Below are 18,383 nucleotides of genomic sequence, written 5' to 3'. Positions count from 1 at the left end.
ATATCAGTTCATGACATCCAGTCTTACAAATTTACTGTCTCTGACGGACACACGTCCAGATCATCCGCTCTCAAAACTCCGCCGTCTCACTCCCCACATCCACCACTGCTGGCGGCTCACCTCCAACTGTGCAGCACTACGCGCTGTTCACATCCAAATGCCCAACACTACAATTGCAAATTCCAACAACTCAAACCAGCCACAGACTGCACACAGCACAGTCAGTGATTTTCATATAGAGCGCTACATGGCGTTACCAGCATAAAAACCTAAACAGCCTACTTACAACTGGTAAGGTCATCAGTCCCTAAGCTTACACACTACTTAATGTAAATTATCCTAAGGACAAACACACTCACACCCATGCCCGAGGGAGGACTCGAACCTTCGCCAGGACCAGCCGCACAGCCCATGACTGCAGCGCCTCAGACCGCCTCGCTAATCCCGCGCGGCGTGAGGAAATCATTGTACGATTATATCTAAGGTAGTATGGGCGTACAGTATAAAACCAATGCACGCAAACCACAGCACATCACTTCGCTGCCGACCCACAAGGTGATATAACACGTGCGAGCTACGAGTTTCTTAAATCAGCTGGTTTGAACCCTCTCAATGACGTCCTCACTAAATATAATCAGTCAAATAGAGTATGATGAGCTAATTATATGTGAGGAATACTTCTCACATAAATCTTATGCTTCAGCCACATTTAATATGAATGATGAAATTAGGATTGTTATCCAGTACCAAGACGCGCTGACTATTCCATGAAAGAGTTCATATATTTGGAGGGATCATTCAAGAAAACCGACAGCAGCTCTATAGTGGGATCCAAGCTTACCCATAATGCTTTAGCAATTCTGTTTCAAGAGATATGCTACGAACTCAGTGGATCTGAGATTGACGGTACACGCAATGTCGGCATAACATCAACCCTTAAAACGTACGTCTCTGCATCACCCCCATATTTCAATGGTTTAGAAAATGCAGGATGGTTCATAGACGATCCGTGGGTGGAATAATAGCAGAGTACAAATGATGTATTGCATGGATACCTCTAAAAATGTTTATGGGATACTTTGAGGACATGAAGCACGCTATTATGAATGCTGAACAGGAACTATTATGGTACGAAATGCGACGGATACTAACTCATACATTCAAGGAGCTCAGGAGGAGAATATGATGACAATCAGCACGATAATATGGAAAATGCCTCACATCAGTGTATCGGACGAGGAGCGTTTGAGCTTTTAAAAGTTCTGAATGCTGGTACATATCTATGACTAACATCCCGCTCTTGGGGTTTTTTCAAATATCCAGTGTTATCGACTGCAAGCAAACATGGACTATTAAACCCTCCTACCTGCTGGAGACGCCAAGATTCATATACTTGCGTTTCAGAGTGATAGAAGAGGTAATACAGCAAATGATTCCACCGTATTCGACAACTGCAAGTTAACTGACGCCAGAGTCTACTTGAATACTGAAATCTACACATTTGATAATTTACACCTGCAGTGGGATAAAAATTTATACAGTCTAGCATATGACACGTATTCGAGATTCTGTGTTTTTTTCTATGAAAGTACTGAAGAAGAAAGAGGAGGATGTCTACTCAGTCCACAGAAATTCATGGAGCTATCGCCAACCGTCGTAACAGACTGCTAAAACCAGAGCAAGATAATTAAATCAGAAACTATAGATGTAGGAACTAAATTTGAATATTTGGCAGATTTCCTGGAACACAGATGTTGCATTTGTAGCTTACACAGAAGATGCCGGAATAACAGAGACATTTTCAACAAACATTACATCACCAAGGTCTTTCAAAGATGTGAAGTGTGCTAAAACACGGAAGAACGGAGAGTGGTTAACACATTTCTACCATGGAATTTACTGGGATGACTATGGCATACCTAGTAAAGATATGGTGACGTCGCTTCAGTTATTCGACCAGACTGATACCATCATCTACGAGAAAAGGAAGGAGAAGATCTGATGTATGCGTCGAATCTTCAGGTTTGCTGCGATTTAAGACCTGGAATTCTGCGGGTGCCCTGCCCTCCATCGATTCAAGAATAAGATGTATGATAACAGTGTTGCTGTGTCTTCTTATGAAAATGTAAAATTACTTTTAAGTTGGATAAGAACTAAATGAACTTTTACTTCATAAGATATGCGTACTTTTTTTACGGATTTCACTCTGATCCATCTAGTTTAGCCAAGATACCGCGCCTGTGATTTTCCTCAAGCACAGGCAATACGTATTAGACATGTTTGCTATATGTCTCTGGAAGCAGACACAATTATCTGCTGTCTGCTCGCATAACCCAATACCGACAGCAAAGCCGCATGTCACCATATTATATATTTTGTTTTCCCCCATCTTAAATGTTACCTCCCTCACGCTTCTTGCACAGTCTCTATATACATTTGTGATGGTATGGATTTGTGAAATAATAACAAAGACGTATGGTTGCGAATAACAATATTTTTATTCAGACACAGTAGTAATACTGCTTCACATTCACAAATCTTATTGTCTTTACAATATACGAATTAATACTCCTTTAAAATTCACAGTTTTTGTTACTGTTTTAATTTTTTTACGCATACATTCACAGTTCTTGGTTTTACAAATAATAGTAATTGTTGAAGGAATTTTTTATTGTACATTGCATTACCGACTGAACATTACTACATCACTAACAGTACTGTGTGAAAATTTCTACATTATATCGCAGTACTGATTACAGCTGTTGTAAGTTTCTCTCACTCTAATACTATTACTGTTACTATTACTAGTGAAATACCACCCAAACAGAAAACTGAATTTATACGTTGAAGTGGATGTCTCTAAACATTTTCCACCTCAAGCAGCTGAAATAATGTAATAATACAATGAAGTAGGTGGCTCTAAAACGTCCATCCCAAACAGATATACTAAAATGAACTGGTGAAACTCACACTTAAAACTAGTAGGACTTGGACAGCTAGTGGTAGATGAAACTTAAAAACTACTGTATTTACACATGCACATGAAGTGCAGAAGAGACAAATACTGTAAAGCTATACTTTTTCTCTATTTTAAATTTCTTAAATTGTATTATAATTTTTCTACAATTTTCTATTTTTTATATATTCTTTGCACATTACTTAACTCTTTTTATGTTTTTATAATGTTTTTCAGCACATGGTTGTTATATATATTCATGCATACATAGTATGCTACCTATTTAAAAAGTGAGGTGAATGTGTTTTTACGCAGGCATATATATGTACACAGGCATCCATACTCTAACACACTCAAATGCATACATACACGGACACAGAAGCACTCTTACATGCAAGTTCAAATGGTTCAAATGGCTCTGAGCACTATGGGACTAAACATCTGATGTCATCAGTCCCCTATACTTAGAACTAACTAAACCTAACCTAAGGACATCACACACATCCATTCCCGAGGCAGGATTCGAACATGCGAACGTAGCTGCAGCGCTGTTCCGGACTGAATCGCCTCGAACCGCTCGGCCACAATGGCCGGCTACATGCAAGTACACCATACACCACATATATACAAAATTTACAAAATCGTTCTGTTCAGCATAAGCTCTAACTCAGACAGTCTCTCTCTCTCTCTCTCTCTCATCCACGCCGTCGGAATCCTCCACCCCTCTCGTGATTCAAGTAAATAATGTGAATACGAGAGAGATTCGAGATCATCATTACAAATGGCTCTTTTATCGTTATGAGGTGACAGTCCGACTTCAGATTGCAGCACAGTAAACTCCTCCCGATCGAATACTTGTTTGCCATCCCACATGCGGAGGTTGTGGTGCAGCACCACGAACAGCACTGCACAGGCACTGCAAGTAGTCTTCGACTGTCAGAATACGTGATGCTACACATCACACTCCCTTAGTGGGAGGCCCCATCTATTGTACGATATGCATACATTTTAGATCTTAGACCCACAAACTCTACAATCGCCAATCCTTTCGGTTCATATTTCATTAAGCCGAAAACCTTCTTGTTCGGAGGAACAGTACCAAATGATTATCGGCTGTGTATCCAGATGTGTCGAATTCATTGCTGTGATACCTCATTGCTTCATATGGATTGCAGTTCTTCACTCAACAGATGAAGCTACTTGCATCCAATAAAGTAACTTTGGTTCCACGAAACGAGTTTTAGTAAACTGATAGTGGAATTGCTACATGTGGAGTTTGGAGGTGTCCAGTATACACATCTCCAAATAGACAGGTTTTGTCAACTCTACTGAAACATTTGACATCTCTAGAGCAGCGAAGTTCTTATTGAAACCAATGGACCCCTTAAAATTTGGTCTCGCAACGCAATTCCTTACGCCATAACGCCCCTCCAATTCACTCCTAATCAAAATATCGCGTTCATTTCCTACATTCTGCACGGTTTTACTGCAAATGGAATTATTCATTAATTTATAAAAATCTGTTTCGAAATCACTAGTCGCGCCCGCCCTCTTTTCGGTATTTAATTCAATATCCTCCTTCAACCAGGGGGACTACTTGAAGGAGATAGCCCAGTGATTCTACCTAGCTCCATCGCTAAGCCGAGGCACTGATGGAGATTATGATAATGGATTACATGCCTCTGTTTGTGACTAACAGTGGCCATCAGTTCAGGAACAGTGCTCCCTCGCGGAAGTTGTTGCTCTGGACATAACAGCAATTCGCTTGTCATTTCACGCATAGTAACAGGATACATGAGGTCTGAATCCAACACATACCCTACATCAGAATCAGCCACCAGATCCATTATTTTTCCCCCTAAGCCTTCTAATTCGTTTTCGAAAACACACCAAACAGCAGTGGCAGCATCATGGCGTCTCCATATAAGTTATTCACATCCAAATACAAAACATGAATCGAGGGATGGATTGAACCCAACATCCATATGTGGGTTAGGCCTATTTGCCTTGGCGTTTCTATGGACACGCTGCCCCATGAATCTCATGGTCGAAGAAAAGAAGCGTATCAGCATCACTCACAAGCTAGATGCTGCGGATCATTTACTTGAGCACTGCGTTCCACGACAACCGAGGTGTCGTGTAACAAAAGGCGTAGTCCAGAAAGTATGTGGCCTTGAACACAGTCCGGAACTTTTTCAAAAACATCCACAAGCAAGCGCACATCGGTGACCATGTACAGTCTTGCATATTCACCCAAATTGAGGATGTTGAATAACCGCCAGACATTCACGGCATGTTCATAATCTGTACTAGTGTTAGCATCGCCTGTGAGAGTATTGATAAATGCAGATATGTCGGGTAGCCTGGTTTAGTCGAGTTTCGCCTTACTATCCAGATACTCATAAAAGAAAACTTCTTTCTTAGTCACATTTTGAAAATTTTCCCCATCGGGGTACGCAGATCGGGTGATGTACATATCCTCCTGAGGTAGAGTGTCAACAAGTTTCTGGAGTGAAGTCTGCATGAAACGTGAACAGTCAAGGAAGCTGACCGTAATTTCAAAAAAATGGCTCTGAGCGCTATGGGACTTAACTTCTAAGGTCATCAGTCCGCTAGAACTTAGAACTACTTAAACCTAACTAACCTAAGGAGATCACACACATCCGTGCCCGAGGCAGGATTCGAACCTGCGACCGTAGCGGTCACGCGGTTCCAGGCTGTAGCGCCTAGAACCGCTCGGCCACCCCGGCCAGCGACCGTAATTTATGGCGTCGTTCCCTTCGAGGAAGAAATATACAAATATACTTCTCTACACTCTCAGGAAGGACGCTGACCTGATCTGTCTTCAAACCGAAATTAGCTAACTGCTCAACTAGAAAGTGAGCATCATACCCGCTTAAATTATGGAAGAAAACGGGTGTGTGCCCAGATAACTTATACTTCAAATTGCCTGCGTTGTCAGCTGCACCACGGAACTTTCTCGTAAAATAACAATGATCTCTACGGGGAATTTCAACTTTTCTATCTAATGGTACCCTACAAATATGACAGTTAAGTGCATAGTAGTATAAGTTTTTATCCTCCTCCGATCTGCTCATGGGGATATTGGTGCTGTAAAGCCTACCAACATCCCATGAGAGTTTCTCAAGCTCAGTGAGTAACCAAACCACAGAATTATCCCCGACATAAGATTCGCAGCAGTTAAGACTTGAATCATATGAGCATGCAATTTGGTACGTTTTAATTTGGTAAATGTTTTTGCATGAAGGTGGTATGTGAGGCTAAGGGACTCCCTTCAGAGCGTGTGACAGGGGCAAGGAGATATTCGAACTCAGCGTGTACAACAAATGGATATCTCTCCTGGTGGTGAGCATTCTTGAATGTAATGAATTTGTTTAAAAAAATGGTTCAAATGGCTCTGAGCACTATGGGACTTAACTTCTGAGGTCATCAGTCCCCTAGAACTTAGAACTACTTAAACCTAACTAACCTAAGGGCATTACACACATCCATGCCCAAGGCAGGATTCGAACCTGCGACCGTAGCGGTAGCGCGGTCCCAGACTGTAGCGCCTAGAACCGCTCGGCCACCAGCGGTCAGCGAATTTGTTTTCTTTTCAAGGCATAACAACACGTACCATTTGCTTGGATTCACAGTCCTTCAGATGACTTTATAAACATTTTTCTTCCGAAAAGGTATTTAGACACCTGAAGGATATGATATTTACCCTTGTGTCTACTCATCAGGGAGGGAAGAAGGCGGGACATGTCTTTGATCAATAAGTGATGCTGATTATCACCTTCAAACAAGAGCAGCATGTTTACATGAAGATCACACTCACCCGCATATTTCAAAAAATGGAGTGGTTCAACTACACTATGCTTTTCCTGCGCATCTTCTCCAGCCCATAATCACGAAACGATGTTCCAAGATTTTGTGCAAGTTCATGTATGTCCTGAATCTTTACGGGGAACTCGATAACGTCAAAGCTGTAACAGCCACGAATGGTAATACCTATTCCGTATCGAGATGTGCACTCTGGATTCTGTTTAATTTCTCTTTCGCAGGCCAGGATTGACCTTGCCAAAGAAGCATTGTCCTCTTTATTTTGAACGTTAATACATGTATTCTTACCAGCTATATCCTTAGGGACCTTGATGTAGCTGGACCCTCCTTTCAACGGACCGCAGATATCAATATGGATGTCGAGGTGTCGAATCTGGCTGAGTGCTTTAGCTGACGCTCTTACTTCCATCTCGGAAAACCGGGCCAACGTGGAATCACGATACCACTCAACTATTGATGTACTACAAGATATAATGCCATTATCACCCTAGATGTAGTGGAGGTTTTTCTCTCCAGCAGCACCGTGCTGTTTCGGAGAGTGAGTCAACTTGCAGCAGAGTACTGTGTTACATATAATGGGATTATATCTCAGATGAAGATGAATAGATATACAAAGTACATGAGAATATTGAAAGGGTAATACAATACGTAAAGTGAGATAAAAACTGATAATCACGGGGAAATGGAATACAGTTGTAGGGGAAGGAATAAAAGAAATGGTTACAGGCGAATATGGGCTTGGGACAGAGAATGAGAGAGGAGAAAAAATAACTGAGTTGTGTAATAAGTTTCAGCTGATAATTGCAAATATCTGTTCAAAAATCACAAGGAGAGTACGTGAACTTGGGAAAGGTTAGGTGACACGGAAGATTTCGGCTAGATTATGTCAGGATCAGATAGAAATTCCAAAATCAGATACTGGATTCTAAGGGTGCCCGGGAACAGATATTGACTCACACCACGATGTAGTAGCGATGAAGAGTAGGTTGAATTTAAGAGATTAGTCAGGAAGAATCAATACGTGAAGAAGTGGGATACGGAAGTACTTAGGAATGACGAGATTCGCTTGAAGTTCCCTAAGGTTATAGATACAGCAATAAGGAATAGCTCAGTAGGTAGTACAGTTTCCAAAACGGGCAATCGCACAAGTTGGAACGAAAACAATAGGTACAAAGAAGGTAACTGCGAAGAAACCATGGGTATCAGAAGAAGTACTTCGGTTTATCGATGAAACAGGGCAGTTCTGTGAAATTCAGGACAACAGAAATATAAGTCGCTGAGGAATGACATACAAAGGAACTGCAGTGAAGATAATAACAAATGGCTGCATGAAATTTGTGAAGAAATCTAAAAAGAAATGATTGTCTGAAGGACTGATTCATGATATCGGAAAGTCAATAAAACCTTCGGTGAAATTGAAAGCAAGAGTGAAACACAGAGGAGGAAGAGGATAGATGGAAAAAATAGACTGAAGGCCTCTATGAGTGGGAAGATTTGTCTGGAGTGATAGAAGAAGAACAGGAGTCGATTTAGAAGAGATAGGGGATCAAGTACTATAATTATAATTTAAAAGAGCTTATGAGGACTTAAGATCAAATAAGGCAGAAGGAACAGATAATATTCCTTCAGAATTTCTAAAGTCATTGAGGGAAGTGAAAACAAAAAAGTATTCACACTGGTGTGTTGAATGTATGATTCTGACAACATACCATCTGACTTTCGGAAAAATATCATCCACACAAATCCGAAGACTGGAAGAGCTGACAAGTGCGAGAACAGTAACACAATCAGCTTAACAGCTCATCCTTCCAAGACGCTTGCAAGAATAATATACAGAAGAATGGAAAAGAAAATTGTGGTTGTGGTACACGGCAACCAGTTTGGCTTTAGGAAAGATAAAGGCACCAGAGAGGCAATTTTGTCGTTGCTGTTGATAATGGAAGCAAGACTACAGAAAAAAAACAAGACACATTCATAGGATTTGTTGACCTGGAAAAAACGTTCGATGATGTATAATGGCGCAAAGTGTTCGAAATTTTGACAAAAATAGGGGTAAGCTGTAGGGAGACCAAGCAATATACAATATGTACAAGCGCCAAGAGGGAAATAACAAGAGTGTACAACCAAGAACGAGGTGTTCGAATTAAAAAGGGTCTACCATAGTGATGTAGACTTTCCCCCCTATTGTTCAATCTGTACATCGAAAAAGCGATGAGGGAAATAAATGAAAGTTTCAGGAGTGGGTTTAAAATTCGAGGTGAAAGGATATCAATGACACGATTCGCTGATGACGTTGCTAAACTTAGTGAAAGTGAAGAATAATTACATGATCTGGTCAATGAAATGGACAGTCTAGTGAGTGCAGATTGTGGATTGAGAGTAAATAAAAAAAAGGCGAAAGGAATGAGAAGCAGCAGAAATGAGAACAGCGAGAAACGTAACACTAGGATCGATGATCACGAGGTAGATGAAGTTAAGGAATTCTGCTACCTAGGCAACAAAATAACCAGTGACGGGTGGAGCAAGGAGGGCATCAAAAGTAGACTAACACTGGCGAAAAGGGCATTCCTGGCCAAGAAAAGTCTACTAGTATCAAGCATAGGCCTCAATTTGAGGAAGAAATTCCTGACAATATACGTTTGGAGCACAGTATTGTATGGTAGTGAAATATGGGCTGTAGGAAAACCGGAACAGAAGAGAGTCGATGGATTTGAGACGTAGTGCTATAGATGAATGTCGAAAATTAGGTGGATTGATAAGGTAACGAATGAGGAAGCTCTGCGCTGAACCGGAGAGGAAAGGAATATGTGGAAAACACCGACAAGGAGAAGGAACAGGATGATAGGACATCTGTTAAGACTTCAGGGAATGACTTCCACGGTACTAGAGGGAGCTGTAGAGGGCAAAAACTGTAGAGGAAGACACAGACTGGAATACATCCAGCAAATAATTGAGGACGTAGATTTCAATTGCTACTCTGAGATGAAGAGGTTGGTTCAGGAGAGGAATTCGTGGTGAATCGCATCAAACTAGTCAGAAGATAGATGAGTCAAAAAAATAAAAATAAAAAAATAAATACTAACAGATCATCTAACCCTTTTTATGTGTTCTGTCTCCAGCACTGGGAGCCATGCTTCTAGAAACTTGACCGGGTTGCGGTAGCCCCGGCCAGATCAATCTTAATGAAAGAGATACGCCCTCAAAGGCCCTACCAGCCGCTGAGTTTTCTAGAGGGGTCATGACACCTCTAATCTGATGTCCTTCACTATCAGGCGGGGAGAGGGCACTACTGCTAGCCGCATTGACACTACAACTAGGTGATGACTACCTCCACTTGGTGGATGATGGCGTTAGGGATGAGGCGCATGCTGGGTTGAGGAGTATGCGCCGACGCACGCATGTCTTCCATTGCCGGCGAGGGCGAACAGTCGGAGCTGGAGTAGGACGAGGTGGCGCAGTGAAATCCAGTGGGACTATACTGGTTGCAGTGATGCTGCTGCATGCTGGAGCCTTCACCATCTGGAGCCTGGAGGGTGGGAGATGGTTGGTCATTTGTTTCTTCTTCTTCTTCCTCCGACTGAATCACCTACGAACGCCAGAGGGTATGTGATGGTGCGGGGTGAGCACTACAGCGACTGCGCTGATTCCGCCGCCTCTCGCACAACCACGAGTGGTGCTTTGCCCGGGGGTGTATGCTGCTCGGACACGTGTTTCATTCCTGCCACTGCAACCACCGCTCTAGGTATTTGTGCCACAGCTAGCTGTTGTGGAGCTGTTGGCGACTGTTGTACCACTGTAAAACATGACGAATGAAAAAAATTACGTACAATGCTCAAGATTTTATACAAAAATGTATGCAGTAAACAAATAACAACATTCCAGAATAACAATAATTATATGCTGCAATGACAACGGTTGCATTATAATCACCTTTTCCACTCTTGGTCCAAGGATTAAGCAGTACAGTAGAGCTTTCCAGTAGTTCTCCCATCCTACTCAGTATTTCCTCATTCTCCTCAGAAAGGGCGAGATGGCACTGCCTTTCAGCTTCTGCAGCAGGCGCCATCTCATGCACTCACTCTTGTATTTTACCCTCAACTTGGAGCCATCTATCTTACTCTCTTAAGTTGTCTACAACAATAAAATATTGAACATAATTATTTCTTGATAATGTTAGAGACATACACACAGAAAATTGTATTCGTCAGCTCACTGAAATATAAAGAGAACATCATATTCTCTAGTTCACTGAAACTTCTTATATATGAAACACACTGAATGTGAAAATCGTATTCTGCTACTTACAAGACTGAATCAATAGCTCCTGGCTCTCAGCCTCGACACGTAGCCCTACTCACCAGCCCTCATCATTAGAAACACAGTACATTAGATGAAGAAAAAAGATATTTTCTCTAACAACTACTTGATACAAAAAAATGCACTTACGTTCTTGCTGCACTGGATGCTGTTGTTCAGTAGTCTCTCAGCTTCCAGCTGTCGACCTAGATCGGCCAACATCTCAGGAATGTAATATCAGGTACGAAATAGAAATTCGCCGCACACTAAAATTACACAGTGAACCACTAAAAATCTTGGTAGTATGGAGGTATGCCTCCACCACCTCGACCTAAACAGGTGCGGTGAGGAATGCTAAACTCACAGGGCACATAGGTACATGGAATGATATGGAAAATTAACTTGCATGTCATATTGCCCTGGCGAAGGCGTATGCTGCTGCTACTGCTGTTTCTCCCCCCCCCTCCCCCTCAACCACCAAAAAAAAAAACTGGTACTAGAACTCACAATCAGCCACACAGGCGAAATGATGATGGCAGATTGAGAGTTACTGCACCATGACTGTGCTTTATATAAACTCTAACCCCTCCACCTACCTTTTCAACCAGGGAGCCGATATGAGTGCAGCATTCCTCCACACCTGCTGATGAATGTTAGTGTTAGCATGCAGGACAAGTTGGTGCTAGTCTGCCAGCTTTTGTATGCAGTTTCTGGTGCATTCTGTAAATACCCATGGATCCCACTGATTTGTTCTTTGTGCTGGATGTGCTTCTTGATCTGGCCAGAGAACCCACTTCTGATCGCCGGTTCACTCTGCGGTGAGCTGCAGCTGCTGATGGATGTGTGACTTCATGCGTCCTGGGTTGTGACTGCGCCTCATGTAGCAAACTATGGTATAGTGTATTTAACAATATTTTACTATTGTCTCCAGAGTTCTGAAGTAGTGTATTTGTGCTCATCTCGATTTGTAAACAGCATTCCCATGTGATGTATTTTTGAATGTATTTGCATTCATTTATTTGTATGCAATGTATTTCTCTTCCATGTGCACCTGGGAAGACAGTACTGTGTTCTGTTTGCAAGTTTATCAAGCAACTGAGAATGGCTACAGAGAGAAATCAGCTATATATAGATAGTGGCCCATGAAAAGAAACTTCATCATTCAGTTTGACAATGACTGGTGAGGAGGTGTTTGAGTCAATTGTCTGCTGCATGATCATAGGTGTGGCATCGAAAATAATCATATTAGTAAGTGCAACACTTGGACTATAATGAGAGAAGTGTGAAATTTTATATACATATTATATATTTTTTAAAAAATAGTATGTTGGATGCAATATTTTAAAAAAATCTTCAGACTCTTCTTTATCTTCTTCACACCTGTGCAGTATTTCCCACATAAAGCTTTTCAACATACAGTAAATTCTCTGTGTATCTCCTTCAAACTGATTGGCAGCTCATGGTACTCTGGTTTTTCCCGTGAACATTTAACCTGTTTCTCTTTTGGCTCTTTGTTAACCCAGAAAACAAGGTAGTATCCCAGACCATCAACATGTACACTATGCACCCATAAGAAGTTTACAACATAAATGTATGTGGATTCTATGCTTGGTAAACAAGTACTCGGCCTCTCCTATGCATGGTGTAGCACAGCAGCTACGTTGTTATAAGTTCATCATTAGGCATGTCGTAGATGAACACAATTGTCAACTAATTTCACATATAGTACAGTCACCAAACACTGTTGTAATAGATAGTGTCACAACAGTAAGGCGAATGCTTGGTGGGGCACAAGTTGGATAGTACTCTGTGGTCATTTGCTGGTTGATGTAGTGCTATGCACGACATATTTTGTTCCAGTCTAACTCAGAAATAGTCATATTAACACCAGCGATACATTTTCAGTTTCTATCTTCACATGCAAGTCTCAGTCATGAATTGCTTCTATACCCACATTTACGCACTTCATTCCACTAGGAGTTAAATTGTATATTGAACTGAAAAGCATGACCACCTTGGTACCTTCTTATCCACAACATCTACACTCTGCCTTTGCACTGCCACAGGGATGTTCTGATGGCATGGGTCATACGGTGGTGATCAGTGCTGTCTTCCATCTTGTTGTTGGTTAAGACCACCAGAAGCACTCAAGGCACTGGAAAGAGACCAGAATCCTCATTACACAATCGATGACTGGGACAGACAGTAACAGCTCCTTGTCCTGCTGCAACAAGTGGTGTGGAACCATCTTATCCAATCTGCACTCTAACTCTGTGCTACCACAAGGACGTTCTGGTGGGATGGATCGTATGTCAGTGACCAGTGTGGACCTCCATCTTGCTGTTGCTTAGGATACCAGCAACATCTCAGGCGTCAGGAACAGGCCAGGCATCCTCATCTCTCAAATCGATGAGCAGGACAGACAATAACAGCTACTTTTCCTGCTCCAGAAAATGGGTAATGTCCACTACAGGATCCCATGTGGTCGCTACAGGTTTGGACATGCTGGAGGTTGCTGCTGTTGCAGGTCCAGAGGTCAGTGCAGATTTCAAGAAGAAGGCGACTGAGGTTGCTGCTGGGCCGGATGCAGCAGAGGTGCTCGCCCCTGCTGACCTCGACAGGTTGAAGGCTATGTTGAACAAGGAGGATTAAGTGTCACATACAGAGCAAGACATGAAACAAACCAATAATACTGCTAACTACAAGCTAAGATGTAATATGCATTCTTTTCCACTTGTTCCTGGGATCTTGACTGCTGCTGCTGATGGTTCATGGTTCCTCTTCAGCTGCTGCTGCTGGCTGACTGAGGCTGGGGAGCTGCTGAGCTCACCTTATATCTCGTCTGATGACGTTACTAGACACTGCTATGCTATTGGCCAAAGCTTATCATGTGACCACATTCAGCATTCCTATTGGTTCCTGGCCTTGTTTTGCTGGATCTTGGATGTCACAGGAGGAAGGAGCTAAAAGTGTCTTCTGGTGGTGGTGTTGTGAACTAGGACAGTTGGTCTCAAGCTGAACACACACAAAATTTGATATTCCCACCAATAAGTTTGAATTTACGGCCAAAGTTTCAGTTCCCCACCATTTATAGGGATGGGGAAGGGGAGGGGAGGAGAGTGTGCTGGGAGTCCCTGAGGGAGACTCAAATGACAGCTGGGTAAAGCCCATGATGTCATCAGAGGTTGGGGTAATTAATTGATCAATTAATTAATTTGTGTAATTAATTTGAGATCAAAATTGCACAAAAACCAGCTCTGTCCCACTACTTATTTATTGGTCCACTATTTCAATCTCTGTATCAGCAGATTGTTTCACTGTGTTCTGGGCTCAAGATAAATTGTTGTTGAGACTTCTGACCTCATGGCATACCCATCTGATATGTTTTGGTGGAGCCTTCCCATTGTTAAGCACGTCTCTATGGGTCACAGAGTTTTGCGTTTACCCACGTGTCATTGTCAGTTTATCCCTATTGAAGTAATTTGGACAAATGATAAGGCTATATGGGAGGGAAAAAAAAGTCCAAGATACACTGAGTCGCTTGTGAATGAAGCAATAGGTAACATCCCACCTTGAGCATGAGCGCAGTCTGTGCGGTATGCTGAAAAGCTTCAAAAAGAATAATTTGACGGGGAAGTGATGATGGATATAAGCCTTGAACTTATCATCGTAAATTTACAACCAGATTGCTCGGAAACATTTTCAAATAGAAGTGTTGGTGGTATGGCGATGTAAACTTTGGAACAATGTAACAGTATTTCTTAGTTTTAACGACTCGTGGTTTAAAAACATGTCTTTCTCAATATACCAGTTGCGTACATAATAATGAGAACTTCCAAGCCGTTTTGAGTGGGAGTTTGCATCCTTTGAATTATGCAGACTATAATGTTTAACTATTGCCCAAGGAGAAGTTAAGCTTCTCCCACCATGTTGTATGCTCTGATAACACGCGAGAATGCAGCTGGATAAATTCGTCAAAAGTCCGATATTTCCACACATAAAGACCTGTCATTTCCAAGACACGAACTGGATAAGGCTTTAAAATGACAGATATCGGTGGTTTTAAATGTTATCGATCTTCATTCCCTTGGGTTATTCGCAGGTGATGGTTAATTGTTTACTTACTCAACTGATTATAAATGCGGTCTCTCACTGTAACTTCGAACGAGTTAGTTTACACTCACAATGCCCGTTAACAACGAAAAATGTGACAACTAACCGAGCATTTTTACGATAGTCTTTTCATTAATCACTTCTACCACTAATTCTTTTTTATGCGCAGTGATTACACTTAGCCGGCCGTTGTGGCCGTGCGGTTCTAAGTGCTTCAGTCTGGAACCGCGTGTCCGCTACGGTCGCAGGTTCGAAACCTGCCTCGGGCATGGATGTGTGTGATGTCCTTAGGTTAGTTAGGTTTAAGTAGTTCTAAGTTCTAGGGGGCTGATGAGCACAGATGATAAGTCCCATAGTGCTCAGAGCCATTTGAACCATTTTTTTGATTACACTTAACCACAGTCAAACGCATGAACTCACACACCTTATACACATTTTTAAAAATACTATTGTGTAGAAGAAGTTGTCAAGCAAATAGTGTATAATGATTTTGGTTTGTGCTTGAAGTAAATTTTGTGGTGTATTAAATTTTTACTTATAATACAGTTCAAATCGCAATATATGATAATTATTGCAAGCAGTTTCAATGATTTGGTCGTTAGGCATTTGTCATTTGGAAAAAAATTGTACTTAACATTTTAACAAAGATGTGTCAGCTGTTTTCCCCTCCCGACTTCACGTAGAGTAAATCTGTAGCGCAGTGGACGCAACATCGTCAAGACGCGAATTAATATTCCTCTCATGGCGACTGATCGAAATTGGTTTTAATATTCACTATTCTCCGTCCCCCCTCCCGTCATTCGCGGAAGTGCCGTCTTACGCGACGCGAGCTTCTCGCTATCATCGCCCGTCGCCTGACAGCCGTTATATTGTAGAATAGCACCAGCCCTGGTCCGGAAATGTTTTGACGAAGACACGTAGCAATGAAGTACCGTACTTTATTTGCTTTAAAAGACTAGGGATTGGTCTGTCATATTCACGTAATAATATAAGTGGAAGGAAATTTGGCAACAATAGTATAATAAAACGAACAATTCTGGCGAGTAAGATGTATGAGACAGGCGAAATACCCTCAGACTTCAAGAAGAATATAATAATTCCAATCCTAAAGAAAGCAGGTGTTGACAGATGTGAAAATTACCGAACTATCAGTTTAATAAGCCACAGCTGCAAAATACTAACGCGAATTCTTTACAGACGAATGGAAAAACTAGTAGAAGCCGACGTCGGCGAAGGTCAGTATGGATTCCGCAGAAATATTGGAACACGTGAGGCAATACTGACCCTACGACTTATCTTAGAAAATAGATTAAGGAAAGGCAAACCTACATTTCTAGCATCCGTAGACTTAGAGAAAGCTTTTGACAATGTTCACCGGAATACTCTCTTTCAAATTCTAAAGGTGGCAGGGGTAAAATACAGGGAGCGAAAGGCTATTTACAATTTGTACAGAAACCAGATGGCAGTTACAAGAGTCGAGGGGCATGAAAGGGAAGCAGCGGTTGGGAAGGGTGTGAGACAGGGTTGTAGCCTGTCCCCGATGTTATTCAATCTGTATATTGAGCAAGCAGTAAAGGAAACGAAAGAAAAATTCGGAGTAGGTATTAAAGTCCATGGAGAAGAAATAAAAACGTTGAGGTTCGCCGATGACATTGTAATTCTGTCAGAGACAGGAAAGGACTTGGAAGAGCAGTTGAACGGAATGGACAGTGGCTTGAAAGGAGGATATAAGATGAACATCAACAAAAGCAAAACGAGGATAATGGAATGTAGTCGAATTAAGTCGGGTGATGCTGAGGGAATTAGATTAGGAAATGAGACACTTAAAGTAGTAAAGGAGTTTTGCTATTTGGGGAGCAAAATAACTGATGATTTTCGAAGTAGAGAGGATATAAAATGTAGACTGGCAATGGCAAGGAAAGCGTTTCTGAAGAAGAGAAATTTGTTAAAATCGAGTATAGATTTAAGTGTCAGGAAGTCGTTTCTGAAAGTATTTTTATGGAGTGTAGCCATGTATGGAAGTGAAACATGGACGATAAATAGTTTGGACAAGAAGAGAATAGAAGCTTTCGAAATGTGGTGCTACAGAAGAATGCTGAAGATTAGATGGGTAGATCACATAACTAATGAGGAGGTATTGAATAGAATTGGGGAGAAGAGGAGTTTGTGGCACAACTTGACAAGAAGAAGGAACCAGTTGGTAGGACATGTTCTGAGGCATCAAGGGATTACAAATTTAGCATTGTAGGCCAGCGTGGAGGGTAAAAATCGTAGAGGGAGACCAAGAGATGAATACACTAAGCAGATTCAGAAGGATGTAGGTTGCAGTAAGTACTGGGAGATGAAGAAGCTTGCACAGGATAGAGTAGCATGGAGAGCTGCATCAAACCAGTCTCAGGACTGAAGACAACAACAACAACAATACAAAAAAATAGAAAGTAGCTGATTTGCAGTTGTGTCTACATATTATATCTTTATCTGTTTGCAGGCTTTGAAAACGGACGAATTAACACCAAAAACAGAGCTCTTCAACCTTAGTTTTCACCCTTTCGCATCGAGTATTCGTAATGCCCGAATAGTCAAATAAGAGGTATGCTCCCCGGTTACATCATGATTATTGAGCAGTTTCAAAAGACTAGAATCTGAAAATTGGTTATTTTTGGCAGTCTTCACCCACGTATTACTTATTTGCCTATTAAATTTAATATTCTCTAATTCTTTGTATCTTGAAACTGAAACAGCCGAAATTTATGAATCTTTGTTACGTAACATAAGAGAAATAAAATGCAAACATCGGTTATTTTCAGCGGTTTTAATAGCCAGCTTAAATTGGTGCGGAAAAAAATCATCGAAACCGGTTGTTCCTGTGAGAACAGCCTTCCTAGTAAGAGCATTACGTCTCGCGAAAAGCGGCTCTTCCGCGTGCTTCCGAGCGTGGCGCCGGGTATTGTGGTGGGAGGACGGGTGGCAGAGTGGGGGAGGAGGCGGGAGCTGTCGAGTCAGCTGGCCGCCGCCACGCAGTTCTCTCGCTGCCTATGAGCTGCGGCCCTCGCTTCCGTGTAAAGACTGTTAGCGTCGGACGCTGAACCTCGGGCCTGCGCTGTGTCTTTTAGCCTCAACGGTGAGTCATATTCACAGCTCCGCGACGTTTCCGCAATATATCCTATTTTTT

General features: G+C 41.8%; 1 protein-coding gene across 1 annotated transcript in view; it reads left to right on the top strand.

Annotated features, from left to right (window-relative positions):
• Nucleotides 1–18,231: 18,231 nt before the first annotated feature.
• The window catches only part of LOC126252543 (ATP-dependent translocase ABCB1-like), a 305,981-nt gene continuing 305,829 nt past the window's right edge, over nt 18,232–18,383 (top strand). The window contains exon 1 of the mRNA XM_049953441.1: nt 18,232–18,332. The gene's annotated coding sequence lies outside the window, so the exon portion shown is untranslated. The remainder of the gene's footprint in view (nt 18,333–18,383) is intronic.

The sequence above is a fragment of the Schistocerca nitens genome, chromosome 4 (genome assembly GCF_023898315.1).
Source record: "Schistocerca nitens isolate TAMUIC-IGC-003100 chromosome 4, iqSchNite1.1, whole genome shotgun sequence".
NCBI lineage: Eukaryota > Metazoa > Arthropoda > Insecta > Orthoptera > Acrididae > Schistocerca > Schistocerca nitens.
Note: the sequence above shows the minus strand (reverse complement) of the source record. Positions and strands in the feature narration are given on the sequence as shown.